We start from the raw sequence: 20,967 nt of genomic DNA, 5'->3' as shown, positions 1-20,967 counted from the left end.
TCTTTAAATCTAATCAGAGTAAAGGATCAGTTCCAGAAACCCCAGAACCAATTCAGAAAACTCATCCTTAAAATTCTGTTCCTCTAGAACCACTCTCAATACTAGAATCTGTATTAGTCATGGTCCTCCAGAGGAAAAGAGCCAATAGGATATAGGTAAATAGGTAGGTAGGAAGAAAGGAAAGAAGGAAGGAAGGAAGGAAGGAAGGAAGGAAGGAAGGAAGGAAGGAAGGAAGGAAGGAAAGAAGAGAGAGAGACAAAGGTAAATAGATGGGAGAGGGAGAAGGAGAAAGAGAAGGAGAGAGATGGAAAGGATGGAATTGGCTCACACGGTTATGGAGCCTGAGAGATACCACAACATGTCATCTGCAAACTGGGGAACCAGGAAAGCCAGTTGTATATTTCAGCCAAAGTCTCAAGGCCTGAGAACCAGCGGAGCCAGTTCAAGGCCAAAGGCCTAAAAACCTAGGGGAAGGGGGGGCCAAAAGCATAAGTCCCAGAATCCGAAAGCCCGAGAAGCAGGAGCTCCAGTGTTTGAGGGCAGGAAAAGATGAACATCCACCTCCAGAACAGAGAACATTCACCCTTTCTCCACCTTTCCGCCCTCAATAGATGGGATGACACCCGCCCACATGGGCGATCTCTTTTATTCAGTCTACTGAATCAAATACTAATCTTTTCCAGAAACGCCTCCATGAACACGCCCACCAACAATGCTGTACCAGCTACGTGGACATCCCTTCCCCCAGGCGAGTCGACACACAAAATTAACCATCACGAGCAATGATGAGCCCTTCCTCATCTCTTCCCTCCACAGCTCCTGATGTTGGGACACGCTCCCTTGCAAGAGTCAGAAGCACAATGCAGACTGAGAGACTGGAACAATTTCCCAGTAACCCAAGAAAAGCAGCTGATACGTCTCCGCGAGACGTTCTGGTGGTGCAGGATGGGGCAAATGTCCCCGAGTGGGGGAGAACGAGCCCTGCGCCGAGAGAAGAAGAGGGTCTCTTGGCAGAGAGTGTAGACAGAATCCAACACACACGCCCAAGTTAGAGTCAAAGGGAAAGTTTATTAGAAAACGGGTAACACTCCACAGACAGAGTGTGGTCTCCTCTCAGAGGCAGGGAGTGAGAGGCACCCCAGAGTGCTCAGGGAATTCAGTTTATATATCGTTCTTTAGTTTCTATCTCCTTTGATATAGACAGACAGTGAGGAAGGGGAAGAGTGTGTAGCCCGAAAGGCCTGCTGGCAGCCCCCAACCATTAATCCATAGTTTCCCATGGTTTTAGCCATAGGAAATGAGCGATTTTAGTTGTGTAGTGCAGTCACTTAAAGGCTCTGCTGTTCCTGTTTCCCCCTCACAGTGTGGAAAGTGGGCCGTCAGCAATCCCAGAAGAAATCTTCCTTTGTTCTGCAGGTGTCCTCCAGGCCTGGCTGCGGGGCTGATCAGCATATTGCAGTCTCTGAATGTGGCTTGATTAACATTTTAATTCTCTTGCCTCCTCCCTAGTTACTGGGATTCTGCTCAGCTCACCTGCCAAAGGAGAGGTGCCTACACCAAGGTCAAGAGGAGCAGAATTTTCCTTCCCTCCATGATCTCACCCATATGTCCTCCACGCACTGGTCACTCCCAAATGTGCACGTCCAGCCGGGACCTTCCTTTTCCTGCAGACTCACCCAGCCAGTTTTCCCCTGGATGTCTTTTAGGTGTCTCAAGTCCAACATGTCCCAAAGCAAACTCCTGCTTTACCCTTCAAACAAAAACAACTGCACACAAACAAATCGTTTCTAATTTCCAAAGACGGAATGTACACTTGGATTAGTCGATAAATCAGTGTGTTTCCTGGCAATCTGCCATCACCCGTTTTGGCCACATTCAGTGTCTGGGAGAGTTGGGAAGATCACTAAGGGTTTCCAGGAGACACCCAGGAAATCCATCTAGGAGGTGTGAGTGCTTTCTTACCCACCCATCCCTAGAATCTCCTACCCACCAGGACGGGATAGATCAAAGGGCTCACTCTATGATCTGCCCTCAGGTCTCACTCCTCAGAGGTAATCAGCCCTGAGCACTCTCTAAAGTAAAAAGAACCAATTTCTGTTGCAACAGTCTAAGGTTTTACCTAAAAGGACCAATTAAACCATGAAAGATTATTTGCAGATGGACTTTGGACTTTGTTAGTCAGGTTCCCTGTCTTTTGTTGTGTTTGTTACGTTGGGGATGCTTTCTTAGGCTTCATTAATCACTGGAATTTGACTCTAATGGAAATAAAATAATTCTCCAAGAGCTTTTCTGGAAATTACCAAGGGCCTCTGTTTTGAAGAAAAGGTGAGAGGATTTCTCTCTAACACTTGAATAGCTAGAAATTCCGACCTCTTCCAGAAGCTGCCCAGTCTCTCTCCCAGCAATTCTACGTCAATCTCAGGAAAGAACTCTCATTGGTCTTTTTAGTTGTTATTTTATTTCATTTTATTTTATTCTTAGGCGAGGCAACCCTTGGTTTACTTCACAGATTGCAAGGACCTTGTCATCTTACAATCCCTTATATTTTATTTTTTACGCCTACAGCACCTGGTCTTCCTAGGTGGTCTCCCATCCGAGTACTAACCAGGGCTGACCCTGCTTAGCTTCTGAGATCAGACGGGATCGGGCTTGTTCAGGGTGGCATGGCCGTAGATTCATTGGTCCTTTTAGATCAATACCTTCTCCTTGGACCAATCATTGTTGCCAGAGGATGTGGCTCTCTGATTGGCCAGTCACTTGTACATAATTGTAATGTGTGTTATTGGAGGAAGGATAGGAAAATATATTTTAAATAGCTTCTAGCTTCCTCCCCCCCTATTATTGGATTCCTTTGTTGATAACAGCGACGTCGAGGTCAATGCTGACACCTGCTCATGGACCAAACACTGTGCAAGCACTTTTTGTGAATGATCTGATTTAGACCCCCCAACAATCCTACAATGTGAGGGCCCTTTACAGATGACGAAACCAAAGCTTAGAGAAGTGAAAGGATATACCAAACTCACACTGCTAGGAAAAAGAACAATTTTAGATTTTAAAACCACTTCTTTAATATTAGCCTAAGTTATCTATCACTATACGGCAAATTACCCCCTAAAACTTAGCAGCTTAAGACAACAAAGATTTATTGTCTCAGTTTCTGCAAGTCAGGATCCAAGCATGGCTCCTGGATAGATGTCTACGGACTCTGAGGCTGCAGTGTGATCAGAAGGCTTAATGCGGGGAGAAACCTTTTCTAAGCTCATTCCTGTGGTTGCTGGCAGGACTCATTTTCACATGAGCCATTAGACTTGAGGGTCTCATTTTCTCACTGACTGTTGGCCAGAGACCTTTCTTAGTTCCTTGCCTCCAGGGCCTCTCCACAGGGCATCTGGCTTAGTCAGAGCAGAAAGCAGAGGGAAAGAAGGATGGGAGTTACCAGCTTCTTGTAACCTAGTCTCCGGAGTGACATACCAGCACTTTTTCCTCATTCTGTTGGTTAAGATGAAGCCACGGGGTCGGTCCTACTCGCTGTGAGGGAATTACAGAAAGTCGTGGAGACACTGGAGCATCTCGGAGGCTGCCTCCTGCAATGCCGTCCTTGCAGATACAAGCAGGCCGCGTTCACACACAAACCACTTCGAATCGTGGAGGGGACTTCTTCAGCTCTCCGCATTCATTCTCTGGATTTGTTTTACCCCAGTTCTCACGGGATCGCCTGATCTGTTCATTTCCGAGGCTAGCCACAGTCTTCCTCGGCTGCATACTTTTCCCTCACATCCCTCCACCCCTCCGCAAGCACATTTGAATCTGAGAGGAGGCATCGCCGACCCTAATTGTCTGGGAGCAGCTAATCCAGTCCCCTAGTTTTGCAAATAAGAACGCGGAGGCTCAGGGAAGGGAAGGGGCCTCCCTGAGATCCCCCAGGAAGCCAGAGGCAAGACTGGGACTTTGAACCTCAGATGCTCCCAATCTGCTGCGCATCCCAACACCCCAGGATCCTGGCTGGGAAATCAATGGCAACCAGGCACTTGAACTCTGGGGAGACTGCCGACATTTCATCAACATACAAATGAGGGAAACATTTAGGCCGCTCCTCTCCCTGTTCCCCATCCCTTTCTTCACAGGGGGCTGGCTTCCTCCCCTCCTGGGAGCAGGGAAGGACTTACTTGTTAACTGAGCGGTGAACAAGCCTTTTTGTATGAAAATCTAAGGAGCTCTCACACTGTGAATGATGTGATTTCTGGGTACACAGCGCCCTCTAGTCCTGAGTCAGGGTAGCTGCAAGAGGAAAGATTTTGAAAACAATGGGAAATCATGAAAATATACAAAATCCAACACTGGTAATTACTTAGAGCAAAGCTGCTTACCTTGAGACTCCTACAGGTCTAGGGATTCCAAAAATTCCAGGTAAATTATTGTGTCATGTAAAATTGTGTCACATAAAATTTTATTTTATAAAGTCTATAGCTTCCATTGACTTTGAAAAGAGTTAATTACAGCTGTCACTAAACAAAAGATGGGGATCCACCGATTTGGACTTTCACCGGTGTAAAAGAAACGTCAAAAATGATAAGCAGAGCATGGCCTTTTTCGATGTAAATCCCAAGTGCTCTGAGGGTTTAATTTCCTATGTTCTCCCCGTTCAGCCCAACTTGTAAAGCATTTCATTCTTTCTTACAGAATGTGATTTGGAAGCTGGTATTTCAGGGTCCTATGTAATTCAATAGATGTTGGCTGAGTGCCTGTCCTGTTCTAAGTACTGGGGATACAGAAATGAACCACAGCGGATACTTGTTCATTTTTGCCGTTCAATATCCATCTCCTATCCCTTGAGCAATACTACACCAATTTCCTTCTGAAAATCACTCCCTTTTCTATTCCTAAACCTTGGCCTCTGGGGTCAGCCTGAATTCCATCAGCACCAGGGATGGATGAGTGATGTAATCCCAGACACTCCATGCACCCCATCCTCCCGTCGCCCACAAAGGCAGTATCGGGGAAGAGCCATTCAGGGCGAACCTTGGAGCTGAGCCAGACCTGTGGGGAGAGAGAGCTACACTTCCACTCACCACTGGAGTTGAACCTGAGGGTAAATCTGCAACAAAGACTAAGAAAGGGGAGCCAAAATAAGGAAAGAGCAAACTGAGCCCTTTGTGAAGCCACATCGGAACATAGCCCAGTCTCTAGACCATCTATTTTTCTCTCTCATGAGAGTGAAATTGGCTTGGTATCACTTGCAGCAGAAAGAATCTTAGTGGATATCCTCCCCTTGAGGATTTCACAATCCCGCAAGGTCATCTGTTTATCATGCAAAATATTATATAACAAGTATACAATAAGTGCCGTATGTAAATACACACAGATATGCAGACACACACACAGAGACACATACGCACTATTTATCTATCTATATAGCTACATATATGTAGATATTTCAAGTTTGAAAGGAGGGGGCAACGTTAAAGATGCCCCAGGAGAGACAGTTCACTCTGCACCTCGAGTCGAAAGATTTGGTTAGAAAGGCATTAGGGGAAAGGACCCTCACAAGAAAGGAACAGTAGGATCCGGGGACACATGGGGGAATAGGTCCTCACTTCTAACAAGATTGTCATAGGAAGGGTCAAGAACTCCTCCATGACTTTCCATATGCAACTGAGCCATCTCAGGCCTCAGCACCTTAGATCACAAAATAAGATCACGTTTACTTTTTAAATTATTTTTTTTTTGTTAAGATATGATTTGCATACCATAAAATTCACTCTCTCAAAATTTACAATTCCGTGGTTTTTAGTAGATCCACAAAATTATGCAACCATCTTCACTGTCTAATTTCGGAACTGCTTTTCATCCCCCCCCCCAAAAAAAAACCCCTGTAGCCTTCAGAAGTCATTTTCCATTTTCTCCCTCTTCTGATCCTTAGCAATCACTAATGTGTCTTCCATTTCTATGGATTTGACTATTATAAATGAAATCATAAAACACATGGCCTTTAGTGTCTGCCTTCTTTCACTTAACATAATGTATTCAAGCTTCCCCCATGTTGTGGCACATAGCAGTACTTCATTCTTTTTTATGGCTGTATACTATTCCATCACATGTATAGACCTTATTTTATTTATCCATTCATTAGTTAATGGACATTTGGATTGTTTCTACCTTTTGGCTCTTGTGGATAAGGCTGCTATGAATATCCAAGTACAATTTTTTTGCGTAGACCTATGTTTTTAATTCTCTTAGGTATATATGTAAGAGTGAAATTGCTGAGCTCTGCATTTTGCCTTTTGAAGAACTGCCAGACTGTTTTCTAAAGCAGCTGTACCATTTCACATGTCCACCAGCAACCTAGGAGAGTTTCGATCTTTCAACATCTCGCCAACACTTGCTATTGTGTATCTTTTTTATTACTGCTATCCTGGTGGGTGTGAAGTAGTGTCTCGTTGTGGTTTTGATTTGCATTTCCTTAACGACTAATACATTTCCTTTAATAACCAAATTATGGTGCTTATGTACCCTGATTATTGGAAATTAGCCCCACTTAAAGTGTTCAACAATTATGAATTTCTTATAATATCACCTGAGCCCACAAACCAGCTTATCAGCCACAGATACCAAACTAAACATACCTTGTCCACCTCTCCTTCTGCAGATCGCTCTGGTCCACACCCACACTACCAAGGTTCATGTCAAGAATTCCCTTTCCAACAGCTCCCAGAGCTTGCAATCCTCCTGGATTCAGGCTGAGAGAACAGAGTGCTGCTCCATTCCATTACAAGGCAAAGAGTCACATTTGTTCAGTTCTAGGGCCAAGCCCAGCTCTGCACAGTCTTAAAATGCTCTAAAGAAATGTTCCCTACGCTGCTGATCATCCTTCCTTTAATGAAAGACAGTTTAGAAAGCCAGATAAGAAATGGCATCCACACAGCTCACCATCCTCCAATACTCTCCCAGCCCTCTACCCCAAATTTCTCCTTCTTTTTCTAAGTCAGCGTTTCTCAGTACTATTGACAGTTAAAGCCAGACAATTCTTGGTCTTGGGGAGATTTCTGTGCATTGTGAGATGTTTATCAGTGTCCCTGGGCTCTACCAACTAGATACCAGTAGCACGCACCTCATTTGAGACAGCCATTGTCAAATGACCCCTAGGGATAAAAATTGTTCATAGTTGAGAACCACTGTGCTAATTTGTGGTAGGCAGAATTCTAAGACGGCTCCCAAAATTCCAGCCCCCTCTTATAGACCCCCTGTATAATCTCCTCGTCTTAAATATAAGTAGACTAGAGATATGATAGTATGTTATCTTAGTTCGAGCCGCTATAACAAACTACCATAAACTGGGTGGCTGAGATAACATATATTTATGTATCACAGTTCTGGAGGCTACGAAGTCCAAGATCCAAGGTACTGGTAGATCTGGTGCCCGGTGAGAGCCCATTTCTTGGTTTGCAGACAGCCAATTTCTTTTGCATCCTCACATGGCAGAGAGACAGCTAGCGAGCTCTCTGACCTCTACTTATGAGGGCATTAATCCCATTTGTGAGGGCTCCACCCTCATGAGCTAATTAATTCCCAAAGACTCTATCTTCACATTGGGATTAGGATTTCGACATATGAATTTAAGGGGACACAAACATTCAGTCCCTTGTAAATGTCATCCCCATAATTAGGTTACATCATACAGCTAAGGCAAAGAGATTTGGCAAATACAATCAAGGTCCCTAATCAGTTAACTCTGAGTTAGTAAAAAGGGAGATTATCCTGGGTGAGCTTGGCCTAATCAGGTGAAGCGATGCTGGACTGGAAACGGGTAGGGTGAAGGGGGCAGAGGGGAACTAGGTCTCAGAGGCAGCCAGGGAGGACATGTGTGCGGTGTCACCATTAGGGAAGCTGGGGAGGGAATGGACTTGGACTAACAGCACCAGCCACCAGTTGTATGAATTCCCAGCATTGTCCCCAGACCAGGCCCTTCTTGTTAAGGGCCAGCCTTGGGGGCTTGAAGCTCTGCTTGGAGTGACCAGTGAGTCAGTTTTCTAACCCACACTCAAACGTTAGGCCATGAGATTTTTGCCTGGAGAACATTTTTACGTTATAAAGTCAACCAGAACAAGGATATACAAGGCTTTGCAGATATCTCTGGTGTTACCTCCATATAGGTCCCTCCTCACTCATCATTCTCTAGTTAACTGGCCTCCTTTAAGTATTTCTCTTTTAACACGTCAAGTTATACGTGCAAGTTACACATGCAGAGCCTCCTCCCACCCTCACCCCCATCATCTGCTGTAGAATTTTTCCTCACCTTTCCCTGGTTACCTCCAACCCAGCCCAGACTTGGCATTCTTTAAGAAGTTCCCCTAGATGTGACAAATTTCGCTTCACAGGGCTAGTGTGTGCCTTTCCTTTATGGCACTTCCTGCAGCTGCCATTTAACATGTGTCCCTGTGATTGTTTGATTACTATCTTTCCCACCGCCGGATTGTAAGTACCATGAAGCCACAGAAAAACATCTTTTTAGTTCATTGCCCCAAGAACCAGCATGGAGACAAACTCCCTGACAACACTCAATCGATGTTGTTTTTGAAGGAATAAAAAAAAATGAGGAAGGAAATTCTCTCATCCCTAGTTTCTTCAGCCATAAAAATAAAATAGAAATAGTAACTGATGTCACAGGGAGATGGTTATAAGGAGTAAATAAAATGGTAAAATGGGGTATGTCAAGGCTTCAAATAACGCAACACTACTTCACAAACATTAATTCTCTTCTTGCTCATCAGGTAGACCAGCTGGCTGGTTACACTTGGGGGGTGGGGGAGGGGACAAGATGAACAATGAAGACAAATTCATTTCCCTCTTCTGCTTTCCCTGAGTCACTCATGCCACTGCCTGCCCGAGACTCTTGCTCAACCTTCATTCATACTCAACCCTTTGCCCAAAAACCTATCTGGCACCCCTTGCCGTCACCTACTCAGTATAATTGGACAAAGATATCATTAGAGGTTGGGACGAGAGAGGGAGGAGAAGGGGAGGCAGAGCAGGAACCAAGGTCGTGGTGCACCTGGGGTGAGCCAAGAGAGGACAGACATGTCAAGTGAAAGGATCTGGGGACTGTCATTCTGATTCTGTACAAAGAAACCCGGAATCCATGGAAAGGAAGGAAAGATAAGTGGGCGGAACTCTTCGTGGGTTCACTCTCTTAAAGAAGCAGCTTCCTAACTTTGAAAATAGTTATGTATTTGCCATAGAATTTCTCCATCTAAAGCCAACTTTTTGGCTGCCATCCAAAGCCAACTTTTTTCTTGGCTCAATTATAATTAGCTTCCTCAGTGACCACGGGTATGCAAAGGCAGGGGGCGGGGAGGCGAGAGACATTCCGAGATTTTAAAATTGTCCTTGTAGAAAGAGGTTGTTGCAATTCGATATGACTTTAAAAATAAAGAAGACGAAGAAATAAAGGAATTCTCAAGACAGAGGGTTTAGAGTGTGGGATCAGTTCAAATCAAAAGTCTGAAGTATAACCTCTGTCAAGCTGAGAGGCCTATGGAGTCAGGAGAAAGGATGTGCCTGAGCCATTCTTTTCCTTCTCTCTTTTTTTGTAATATTTTTCAAAAGAGTGCATGAAACACTAAATTATGCAGCCTTTACTTCGTTTAAGTAATTCAAGACAGTGACATCTAGACTGGTGAGTCTCAGTATGCAGCCTGCCCCCAAATCGCCTTGACCTTTTCTTTCCGAAAATAGGTTATTGGGCACCATCTCTAAACATCCAAGTCCCTGATGCAAGTTGTTTGAAGACGGTATTTGGGAAACACTAATTAGAAAGATCCTCTGATTCAGGCATGGCCAGTAAGCTTCCACTCAGCTGTTAACTGTAATTGATTGAGAGTGTCTGCTGGAGCCTGAGATTGAGACAAACCATGAGCCTGAGCCTATCGATTAGTGATGTCTGTCACGAGCAGTGAATTGAGAGTTGTGGTATGCACATCGTGTATCTTTCACTCATTCTCTAACCATTCCTTGAGCAAACATGTACCAAGCGTCTAGACACCAGGAAGATTAAGACATATCCAGCTCACGCTGCAGTTAAACATATGAGAAAATACATTATAAAACTAAAAAATGTTTTTTCACAGAGATATTGACACAGTGCTGTGACAGGACAGTGAAGGGTGCAGGGACTTATGCTTGGGTATTCAGAGAAGAAAGACCCTGCAGAACAAATGAAAGTTGAGCCTGATCTTAGAAAATGGAGTTTTGCAAGTAAAAGAAGGGGAAAAATACATCTAAGCTAGAGGCTAACATACATAAAAGAGGAAAAAGCTTTCTGGAATTTGGTTGAAAATTGAAAAGTTAATTAACTGAAATGTGGAATAATCAGGGCAAGTGGCAGGAAACAAAGCTACAAAGTTTGTCTGGGCGCCAAGAGCTGTCCTCCACATCTTATGCCTTTATGAATCCTTGGACCTGCATAATAATGCCAGCCACACCACAGTAGGTACTCAAGAAGGGTAGCAAATAAATAAATGTTGTTTCCTGTGCTTTCTTCTCTCTCTCTCTCTCTCTCTCTCAATGTGTGTGTGTGTGTGTGTGTGTGTGTCCGCGCGTGCGCATCTCATTGGTCAGGTACTTTATGTCACTAACCTATTTAATTCTCACAACAACCCTATAAGCCTTTTTTCTCCTCTTTTTTTAATAAGTGAGAAACTGAGGCTCTCAGAGTTCACACTTTAGAGCTAATGTTTTAACCCGGGCCTTTTCAACGGCTATTTTATATGTAAAACCCAAGGATGAGACTCTTACCTGAGAACCCCAGGTCTAAGGAAAACGTGAATAGAATGGAAATGTATAAATTCTGGGGGAATCTCTTAGGGTATAACTACCAGGCTACATAAATAATCTTAATAACTGTGTCCTTACGGCTCTACTGTGGTCCACAGTAATGCTGTTTGTTTAAAAAATAAATTCAAATAAATACAGAAGAATAATTGTTCTCATGTCCACTGGATCCTGTTGTCCTGGGCAGAATGTCAGCATCGGGATGAGTTTTGATGTGGGAAAGAGTTAAGCTTTGAGTTATTATCAGAATTAGGGGGCTTTATTGGTTCACATCGTCCAATCTGCCCCAGTCATTATGGTTTTGCCGAAACATTAAACTACTTTAAACTTTCATTTTCCCCTTAAAACTAAATTAGTTTGGAGGAAATTGTATTTTCCCAGCTCTAGCACCAGCCTCGGGCAGAGGGAGTTACAGTACAGTGCGCACAGATACACAACAATCACAGCCTAATTACGAAGTGGTGAGAGTGGTTGTTTCTCGAGTTACATTTGCCTCAGAGTCCCCGGGTCCTGGAGGGGGGCAGCTCTCCCGTGGATTCGCTCAGGAAGCTTTGTATTGTTTGTGTGGTGGTCTTCCTGCATCCGTGGCTATGGAGAGGGAAAGGGCAAAGGATTTATGAGGCTCCTGTTATAGACCTGCCCTGTTCGATTCTAATATGTGTTACTCAATCCTCACTACTAGCACTATGAGAATTCCGTTTTATAGATGAGGATCCCTGAGGTGAGGACTAGTAAATGGAGGATGATTCCTTAAAGATCTGTTTCTGTGCCAGAAAACAGGCTGAGTTTTTTTGATTGTTTGTTTTTGTTTTGTTTTGTTTTTGACCATAACAGAATGCTACTGTGTTTCTCTGTGAGGTGCCTTCCATCTTTGGGGAAATACCATTTCTTTTCTTCCAACCACACATATGAGCTTTAAGACCAGTCATGTGATTAAAGCTGGACCAATCACAGGCTCTCACCACTCTGGCTACCGTGATTGGTCCAAGGGGGAGGGACCTTGATGAAAGCCCAACCAATCACGTTTCTTCCCCAGGATCTTTCTACCTGGAGCTAGAGTTAGAGTTTGACTTTCCCTAGTGGAAAAGCCAGAAAAAGTGTAACTTTTACCAATTGGTGGACATGCAGGCAGATGAAAGCCATTCTAAGAAAGCAAAAACAAACAAACAAAAAACTTGGCAAGCACAGAGGAGAAATTTGAGAGTTGGAGAGAAAGAGTCCCTCTCCCTGGCCATAGTTCGGTAACTCCAATCCTAATTCACCACCCTCTTTTGCCCTAGAGGAGGCCAGTCAAGATGAGTCTCTGTCATTTGCAAACAAAAATCCTGGTGACAGCCTTATTGCCATATCTAACATTTATTGGACTCATACTCCGCTCTAGGCACTAATCTTAAGGCTTCATCTGTATTAAATCCACATGACTTTTTGAGGTCGGTGCTAATGGCACACTCATTTTACATGTAAGGAAACTGAGGCACAGAGATATTAAAGTGACTCGCCCAAAGTCAGAAACCTAGAGTTCCAAAAATGAAAACTATGGAACATGTATGGTTCTCTTTTAGCAATGCTTATTTGCAAACCGTGAGAGAGGGACTTGAGTACTCATATCACAAATGGGGAAAACAAGTCTCAGAGTTGAAGAGTCACAATGCGGTTGATCTAAGATTCGGACCCAGCTCAGAGCTAATGCTCTCAATGTCTACACTCCATTACCCTCAAGATAAAATCTTCCTGTTGGATCTGCTCAGATGCTTCGTCAGGTTGCGGCCCTGAGCCGATCTCTTTTTATTCCTACAAATGAAAATATCTTTATTGTGTTTTCTTTTTCGGCTGAATCTAAAGATGATCCATGCTGCCTGATGTTATTCTCAACGGCAGCGCCCCAGCCCACAGATGGTGAGGACTGAAAATGCCTGTTATGCAACCGTTCCAAACCTACGGGGCTGATTGCCGCTGGCAGAAGCAGCCCCAGACTGACCAGAGTGTTTGATGCCGCCGGAGGCTGTCAGAGCTGCCCAGGCATTTGCTAGTCCCTTTTAATTTTGAGAGTGAGCGAGAGCATCTGGATGTGTGAAACAGAGGGGAAGACATAAAGACAAGGAGAGAGAAGGGCAAGGTGAGATGAAACAGTCCTTCTGTAAAGCAGCAGTCAAAAGAAAAACAATACCGCGATTGCTCATTTCCCCGCTGGCTTCCTGGTCTGATGGACATTTGGGGTTGTTTTTGAAAACGTGGATTTGATCAAGGTGACCTTGTGCACAAGGATGCTTCATGCACCCAGGAATCCGAGACCCTTCCAGATTGGGCACAGCGGTGGGCTTGGTCTGCGGAGAATTCCTTCTCTCTCCATCAGACCTCGTCTCTTGAGTGGGGTATGAAAGGCCTATCCATGCATGTCTGCAGGTAGCATCTTTGGAGTGGGAGGAGGTGGCTTTACTAGCAATGAACGTGTGATCCTAGCATGACTGGCATCTGGTGTCAAAACGTGAGTCTTCTGGCAGCAAATTCAACATGACCTCTACCGATCCGGTGGTCCTGGCGGCCTCTCCCCAGCCTCAGCCTCCTCCTGCCTCCTACCCACCAGTTCCATAAAACTCCTTTCAGAGATAGACTCCTCTTTGCTCTGAGCTGTGAGACTGGGCTTAGGGACAGGGCTGTATTCACTTCCTGTTGCTGTTGGAATGCATCACCACAAACTTAGAGGCTTAAAGCAACACACATTTATTATCTCACAACTCGGGAGTCTGAGATTAGTCTCACTAGGCTAAAATCTAGATGCCAGCAGGGTTGCATTCCTTTCTGGAGACAGAAGGATCCATTTCCTTGCCTTTTCTAGCTTCTAGAGGTCACCAGCATTCCCTGGCTCATGGCCCCTTCCTCCATCTTTAAAGTCAGTGACATTGGGCCAAGTTCTAACACCCTGTTCTGCTTATAAGGACTTCTGTGATCACAGGGAGGATAATCCAGAATGCTCTTCCATCTCAAGGTCAGCCAGTTAGCAATCTTAATTCCTCTTTGCCATGTAATCTAACATGTTCACAGGCCCCAGGGAATGGGACGTGGACATCTGTGGGCGGCGGCCATTATTCTGCCCGCCACAGGGGTTTTAGCAAAATCGTTAGTGACACATTGAATGGCCTTACCCTGACGCTTCCAGAGACTGAAAGACTGGAGCGGGAGACTCAGAAATCAACTTGGCGATGTTTGCCCTGCCCTTCAGTGCAGTAAGGTCACTTGTTGTGATATGGAGAGATACGTATGTGGACACAGAAGCAGGTACATGGACGTCTGTTGCAGCGCTTAGAGTAGCAGAAAGAAAAATGGAAACTACATCATCATCCACCCACCAGATGCCATCTGACACAACCAGGGGACAATGGACCTGTGGAAAGGCTTCACTGGTTAGCAACAGTGATATATGTGAAAGTGTATGGAAGGATCTCCCAGACAGCAAGGCCGGTGTAGGAAGAGAATAACATAGACTTTGTGTGCACGCACAAACACTACGCCCTCTCCTGTCAAAGTAATGATGTACACTTGTGTTGTCAATGTCCTCTCTCAAGCTACTGTGTGGTCACAGCGTCAACACAGGACACGGTTTGTCCACCAAGATGTTGGTTCAAAGGAACATGAGTGTCACATCAAGGAGCGCCACCATGAGGCGCTGTCATGAGAGAGTGTTCTTGGGGGTTTCGATGTGTCCCCGACAGGCAGGTGCTATGGGACACAATCCAGACCGCCAGAGGGTCGTGAGCGGGTCGGCGCAGACTCTAGTTGTGCTACTGGGGTGTCTGACTTTCAGGACATTCGGGGATCTCAGACCGTGCTTGGGAGTCATCAGCTGGCTAGGACAACGAGCTCCCATTCTGGGATCGAAGACAGGATGTCCTCACACTCTGAAGAGTGTCTACAGGTGGTGAGTGACCTCTCAATGAGTGCTCAAATGTCCTCTCAGTCAGTTCAAGTTCTGGGCACATAATAAGTTTTAAAAGGCTCAAAAATGAAGTTCGATTTCCTTCTTTTCTCAGGTTAATGTCAGAATTAAAGTCACCAAAAAAGGCTCCTCTCAGTTCTTCCCAAATTTTACATTTCTTTTTTGTACTCTGCCAAGTTCTCTCTCTCTCCTCAAGTGTATGTATACGTGTATGCACAGACATTTCTCTCCGTACATCTGTGTGCATGTGTACACGAGTGTCTGTTTCACTCCTGACATCTCTGTGGCTCTGTGGCTTGTCCTCGAGCCTCTGTTTGGGGCTATCTCTCAACTTTCCCTTTTTTTTTATTTCTCCCCGTAATTTCTCTTGCCTCACTCTGTCATTCTCCCTCAGGGTCCCTCCCTCTTGCATTTCTCTTCGATCCTCCTCTCATTCTTCCATTGTATGTCAAGGAGAGAGAGACAGAGACTAAGCCAGAGACTGAGACAGAGACAGATACAGAGACAGACGTTTTCTCTTTTCATTTTCTTCTCCCTCCATCAGTCCAGGCCCTGAGCTCACGTCCCAGGCTCTGCCCACACAGTACCCTACAGTGCGAATGCCGGGGACCAAGTCAGCCCCAAACATAAGTAAAGCAGAGCCTGCCCTTCCACATCGCAAATGCCAGTGCATTTGGTGGGACCGTCACTATTTTAAAATAGGCTGCGATGTTCCCAGCGACAGCCTTTGATTCTTCTCCAGAAAAGTAGAGAGTGCCAGCTTCTCGACGTCGCCCCATGAGTGCCACGTACCAGCTCACAGTCAGCAGTTTCATTGTCAACTTTCTCCTTAAGGACACTCCAGAACTGCTTTGGGAAGGAGGCTAAAAGAAAAGGGAAAATAGTAATTGTGTACCCAAGTCCTGTCGGATGCAGATAATTTTCCTCCCGTTTTATGTATCTAGTCATAATCTTGCACACATAAAATTTAAGCACCTCTGCATGGTTAGCATTTTGCAGAGAGAAGTTCTCTAATACAACACCACCAATTTACTTGAAAGAAGAGTCTGTATTTACAGCCAACAGGCCTGGGTTTTGCTTATAACACTCCCGGTGAACAGATGACAGATGCCATTGGCTTCTCTACATTCTATCCATCATCCGTGTAACGCACAGCTTATCATAAACGTGTTGCTTCTATGACAGAGACCAGAGCCCCCACTTTTGGCCTCTTGTGAGGGTAGATAGCAATGGTACTTCAAGGAAAAAATTGGATTTTGTAGCCTCCCAAAGCAGGGATTACATCCTAACTTCTTCACTTACTGCCTTGGTTACTTTGGGCAAATCACTTAACCCTTCTGGGTTTTGCTGTTGATTCCTTAAGTGCAAAATAGGGATGGCAATCCTATTTTTCAGGCTGTTGTAAGGAAGCCACACAACGTCATATGTACACAGCACACACATTGTACGCATACAGTACAATGCAGTAAATGCCTGTTCTCTTCCTTCCACATGAGGACGCGGGCTCTAGCAAATGTTAGTTGCTCAATAAATGATTGAAAGGATGTGGGGCGGGGCTCGATTGGGCTGTGGATGAATGGGACCAACCTACCCACTTCTGGCTAGTGGTCAGGCTCAGTTGAGGCCTCTGAGCTAAGATTTTTTAAAAGCCCTTTCCCTCTTCCTGCTTCCCAGGTCATTGACGGGTCTTTCTGCCTTGGACATATTACGATTTTATGGCTCCAAGAATAGACTGCTGAACAAGATCCATATGAGTCAGCACAGTCTTTGATGACAAAAGCTTGCATCAAATTACCTTAAGCAATAAAGGGTGATACTGGAATACATCAGTGGCCTTCCAAGGAAAGAGAGAAAGAGCGACCAGCCTTCAGGCGTAGCTAAATCCAGGGTTTAATGGCTGTTGCCATAACTCGCTCTCTCTGCTTTTTTTTTTTTTTAACGAGGCAAGCTTCGATCGACCTCACAGATTGCAAAGACTTTGTCAGCTTACAATCCCTTATTTTTTATTTTTTACGCCTATAGCACCTGGTCTTCCTAGGCGGTCTCCCATCCAAGTACTAACCAAGCCTGACCCTGCTTAGCTTCTGAAATCAGATGGGATCAGGCTTGTTCAGGGTGGCATGGCCGTAGATCTCTCTGCCTTTTAATTCTGCTTTCCCTCTCTTTACAAGATGGTTTTATGATGCCTCTCTTCACAGGATGGATCCTAAATACCTACATTCCAATGGTTTTCATTTAAAACAGGGGTTAGCAATGGGCTAACTCAGGCTCCCTACCTGTTTTTATAAATAAAGTTTTATTGGAACACGGCCACATCCATTCATTTACGTATTGTCCAGGGTTATTTTCACACCATGATGGCAGAGCTGAGTAGTCTCAACAGACCCTCAAAGCCTAAAGTATTTACCAGCTGGATCTTTACAGAAAATTCTTGTCAAGCTCTGATCTAAAAGAGGGATTCCTACTTCTGCTTTGTGCAGGTATAAACTTTTGAGGGTCATGTTTGGGTCCTGGTTCTCTCCCTGCATCACTTGCTCTGACCAGGGATATAGACACCTCGGACTGGCCAGCCTTCCTCACATGCCCGTCCTTGTGGCTCGGGGCAGAGCATCTTGACTGAAAGCCTCACTGAGGCCGCAGGGAATAGCTGAGGGGCGCTTCTCCTGGGGGAAAGATGAGAACAGTCACAGAGGAAGAGGGAAGGTATGCTGGGCAGGCAAAAACAAGAGAAGCCTATTTCAAAGACGCGAGTGAATCAAGAGAGGGGTAATAGGCACAAATCAGGGACTCCTTGTCTTTCACAGCATCCAGTCCCTGACAATTCACTTTGACATGGTTTGGGTCAATGTGCAGATGCTTAGGACAATCACGGATTCCTGTGAACAAGAATTCCAGAGCTAAGAATAATAACAACAACAAGAAAAAATAAATAAAATAAAATAAAATAAATAAAATAAAATAAATAAAATAAAATAAATAAAATAAAATAAATAAAATAAAATAAATAAAATAAAATAAAATAAATAAAATAAAATAAATAAAATAAAATAAAATAAATTAAATTAAATAAAATTAAATAAAATAAATAAAATAAAATAAAATAAAATAAAAATTCCAGAGCTGTCTCATTCTCACCACTGATGACTCAACAGATGAAAAAAGGAAAGAAAAGAAACACGATCGATCCTTCAGTCGGTGATATTGCCAAGGGCGGAGGCTCTATTGTTCAGGCCTCTTAAACCAGACCTGTAACCTGAAACTGGAAAAGGTCCTTCAGGCACTGCCTGGGCCCCCTCAGCTCTGAAACTAACTCTTTACACCATGGGGCTAGGTGACTAGCCAAACAGCGCAGACCAGGGATATAAATACAGGGCACTCCTCCCTGCCTCCTTGAGCATGAAAGACACGACCAATCCATCACAGAGTTATTTCCCCTGTGTTCAACGCATTTCCCCTGTGTTCAACGCAGCCGTCATGCACTCACCACCAGCTGGTAGCAGCTCCATTAAACCTGTCTCTCTTTCCAGAACCCAGACTCCTTATCTGGTCACAAAGAACCTGGAACCCCTCCCCATTCCAAAACCTTGCCCCAACCCTACCCACCTCCGTACTGACTTCCTCCATCGATGCCCGGACGTAACAGTCCCTCGTTCGAAAACATTAAAAGACAAACCAGATGTCCATCGATGAATGGATGAACAGATAAACAAAATATAGTATATACATTCAACAGAATATTTTTCAGCCTTTAAAAAGGAAGGACATTCTAACACATACTGCGAATTGGATAAACCTTGAAAATATTATGCTGTGCAAAATAAGCCAGTCACGAAAGGACAGATATTTGTATGATTCCATTTATATGAGGCACTTAGAACTTCATCAACACAGAAAGTAGAATGGTGGCTACCAGGGCCTGGGGTAGAGGGGAGAGGGGTCGAGTACTTAATGCTTACTGGGGACCGAGTTTCAGTTTCGAAGGTGGATGGTGGTGATGTTTGCACAATAATGTGAACATACTCAATGACCCTGAACTGGGCACTTTAAAATAACTTAGGAAGTAAATTTTATGTTGTGCATTTAAAAAAAAAAGTAAATGGCCTTACATTGCCAGCGTGATATTTCGTTCCTCTACTGTTCCACCCATAATTTCAGTTTTATTCCCCCGTATTTGTCGTGGCTTTAATGCTCTTGCCGCAGGTTACTTTCCCAAGACGCATGCCATGTTTGTTTTTATCACCATCCCTACTCAGGCTGTGTCCCTAGCCTGGGGAGTGGAGTATGGGAGCTATATATATTTTTTTTGTAGAGGATATACACTCATCCCTCCTTTTTCATTCCTTTGGGGACTCCTCTCTCCCTCCATGTGACCTCAAAATCCTGCACATCTTACCCTAAACCCACCTTTCTTCTTTAACACTCACTTGATTTCTTGTGGAATCAAGACTTCATCTCGCCCCCGATGCTTCCCAGAGCACCTCCTTTTATAAGCTCATCTCTGTTTCTCCCGTTCTAAGCTTCACTGTGACCCAGCCTTTGTCCTCCACTTTTTCAGCTTGGTGATGCAGAGTCACACTGAGTCCAGATGTGCAGGACCCATGAAAAACGTATGCCCATCATGCCCACAAATCCAGGACCTGTGTTCCCAAGCATCGAGGTGCATGAGCTCACCTAGGCATTTGCTTAAAATAGAGGTTCTGGCCCTGCCCCATAGATTCATACGGGTGGTCGGTCCATGGACCACGCACTAAGAAACACCACTCTAGAACCTAAGTCAAGGTAAATTTTAAACTTTAGTCTCTTATTGTATCAGCCTGAGGTTGGGGGGTACACAGTATTTGGCATTAAGGAGAAAGTTGCAATATGTGCCTAGGTGTAATATTTCTTTACATTTCACTCCATCTTTTATTTCACATCCAATCTGTTTCTTACTTAGTTTTATACAATTACTATTAAATGTTGTCATTTTGATAGCTCGGCTTTCTATAAATAGCATAATTGAGACATTTGCCTAAATGTTGTCCCCTTCCACTCTAGTAGCCATACCTGCACTATTTTAACCACTGAGGAGACAAACCATAAATAGATACCATCTTCCGTATGATCACAGCTACTTAATTTATAAACATAGTGCATAGGAAGGAATGCCCCGTGTCCATTCACTCATTCAACTACTATCTACTGCATTTTTGCCATCCCAGCATTGCACCAGGCAAAAGTGCCCTGGGAATCCAGAAAAATAGAAGATTAAAAAATTTATCAGTTAGATAGTTGAACTGGTCATCTGGGAGGCTGACTAACAGCAGTTGATACAGCAACCAGCCTGTGTGACAGAAAAGAGGAAGAATGCCTGTAATCCACTAATAGCCGGGGTCTAATTTATTTCTCATTGCTTGCCTCTCCTAAACCCTTCATTCAACAACATAAAACTCTCTTCTTTGAACAAATTATGGAGACCAAGGTAGTGAAATGTCAGGTCTGGGTCATGTTTTGTTTCGGTTTTTTTTTTCTTCTTTTTTCTTTCGTTTTTGTTTTTAATTCCAAATATAAAATACACTGTTATTAGCTATAATCACCATGCTGTACATTAGCTTTCCAGAACTTATTCATCTTAGAACTGAGAGTTTGTACCTCTGATCACTCTCTCCCCAATTTCTCCAATCCCCTAGTCTCTAGTAACCACTATTTTACTCTCTGACATCTGTGAGTTTAACTTTCTTAGATTCCACATATAAGTCAGATCGCGTAGTATTTGTCTTCTATGTCTGGCTAATTTTATGTAGCGCAGTGTCCTCCCGGTTCATCCATGCTGCAAATCACAGTCCCACCAATAGTGTACAAGGATTCCCTTTTCTCCACACCCTCAGCAACACCTGTCAATCTAAACAATAATCTTAATAGTCATCTTCATGGAACAGGACAAAATACTTGCAAGCGAAATATTTGATAAGGGGTCAATAACTAAAATATACAAGGAACCCATACAACTCAATAGCAAAAAAAAAAAAAAAAAAAAAAGACCGATTTAAAAATTACAAAGGATTTTTGCTAACATGGATGGATCTTGAGAGTATCACGCCGAGTGAAATAAGTCAGATGGGAAAGGACAAGAACCGTATGATCGCATTCGTATGTGGGATATTAAAAACAATAACAACAACAACAACTCGTAGATACATAAAACAGAATGGTGTTTACCAGAA

The 20,967-nt window shown here is 44.0% G+C and overlaps 2 pseudogenes; both read right to left on the bottom strand.

Annotated features, from left to right (window-relative positions):
- Nucleotides 1-2,556: 2,556 nt before the first annotated feature.
- On the bottom strand, nt 2,557-2,675 carry LOC118607231 (annotated as a pseudogene).
- A 14,102-nt stretch (nt 2,676-16,777) lies between these two features.
- LOC118607212 lies at nt 16,778-16,896 on the bottom strand (annotated as a pseudogene).
- Nucleotides 16,897-20,967: the final 4,071 nt, after the last annotated feature.

The sequence above is a fragment of the Rousettus aegyptiacus genome, unplaced genomic scaffold (genome assembly GCF_014176215.1).
Source record: "Rousettus aegyptiacus isolate mRouAeg1 unplaced genomic scaffold, mRouAeg1.p scaffold_m13_p_8, whole genome shotgun sequence".
NCBI classification, from domain to species: Eukaryota; Metazoa; Chordata; class Mammalia; order Chiroptera; family Pteropodidae; genus Rousettus; species Rousettus aegyptiacus.
Note: the sequence above shows the minus strand (reverse complement) of the source record. Positions and strands in the feature narration are given on the sequence as shown.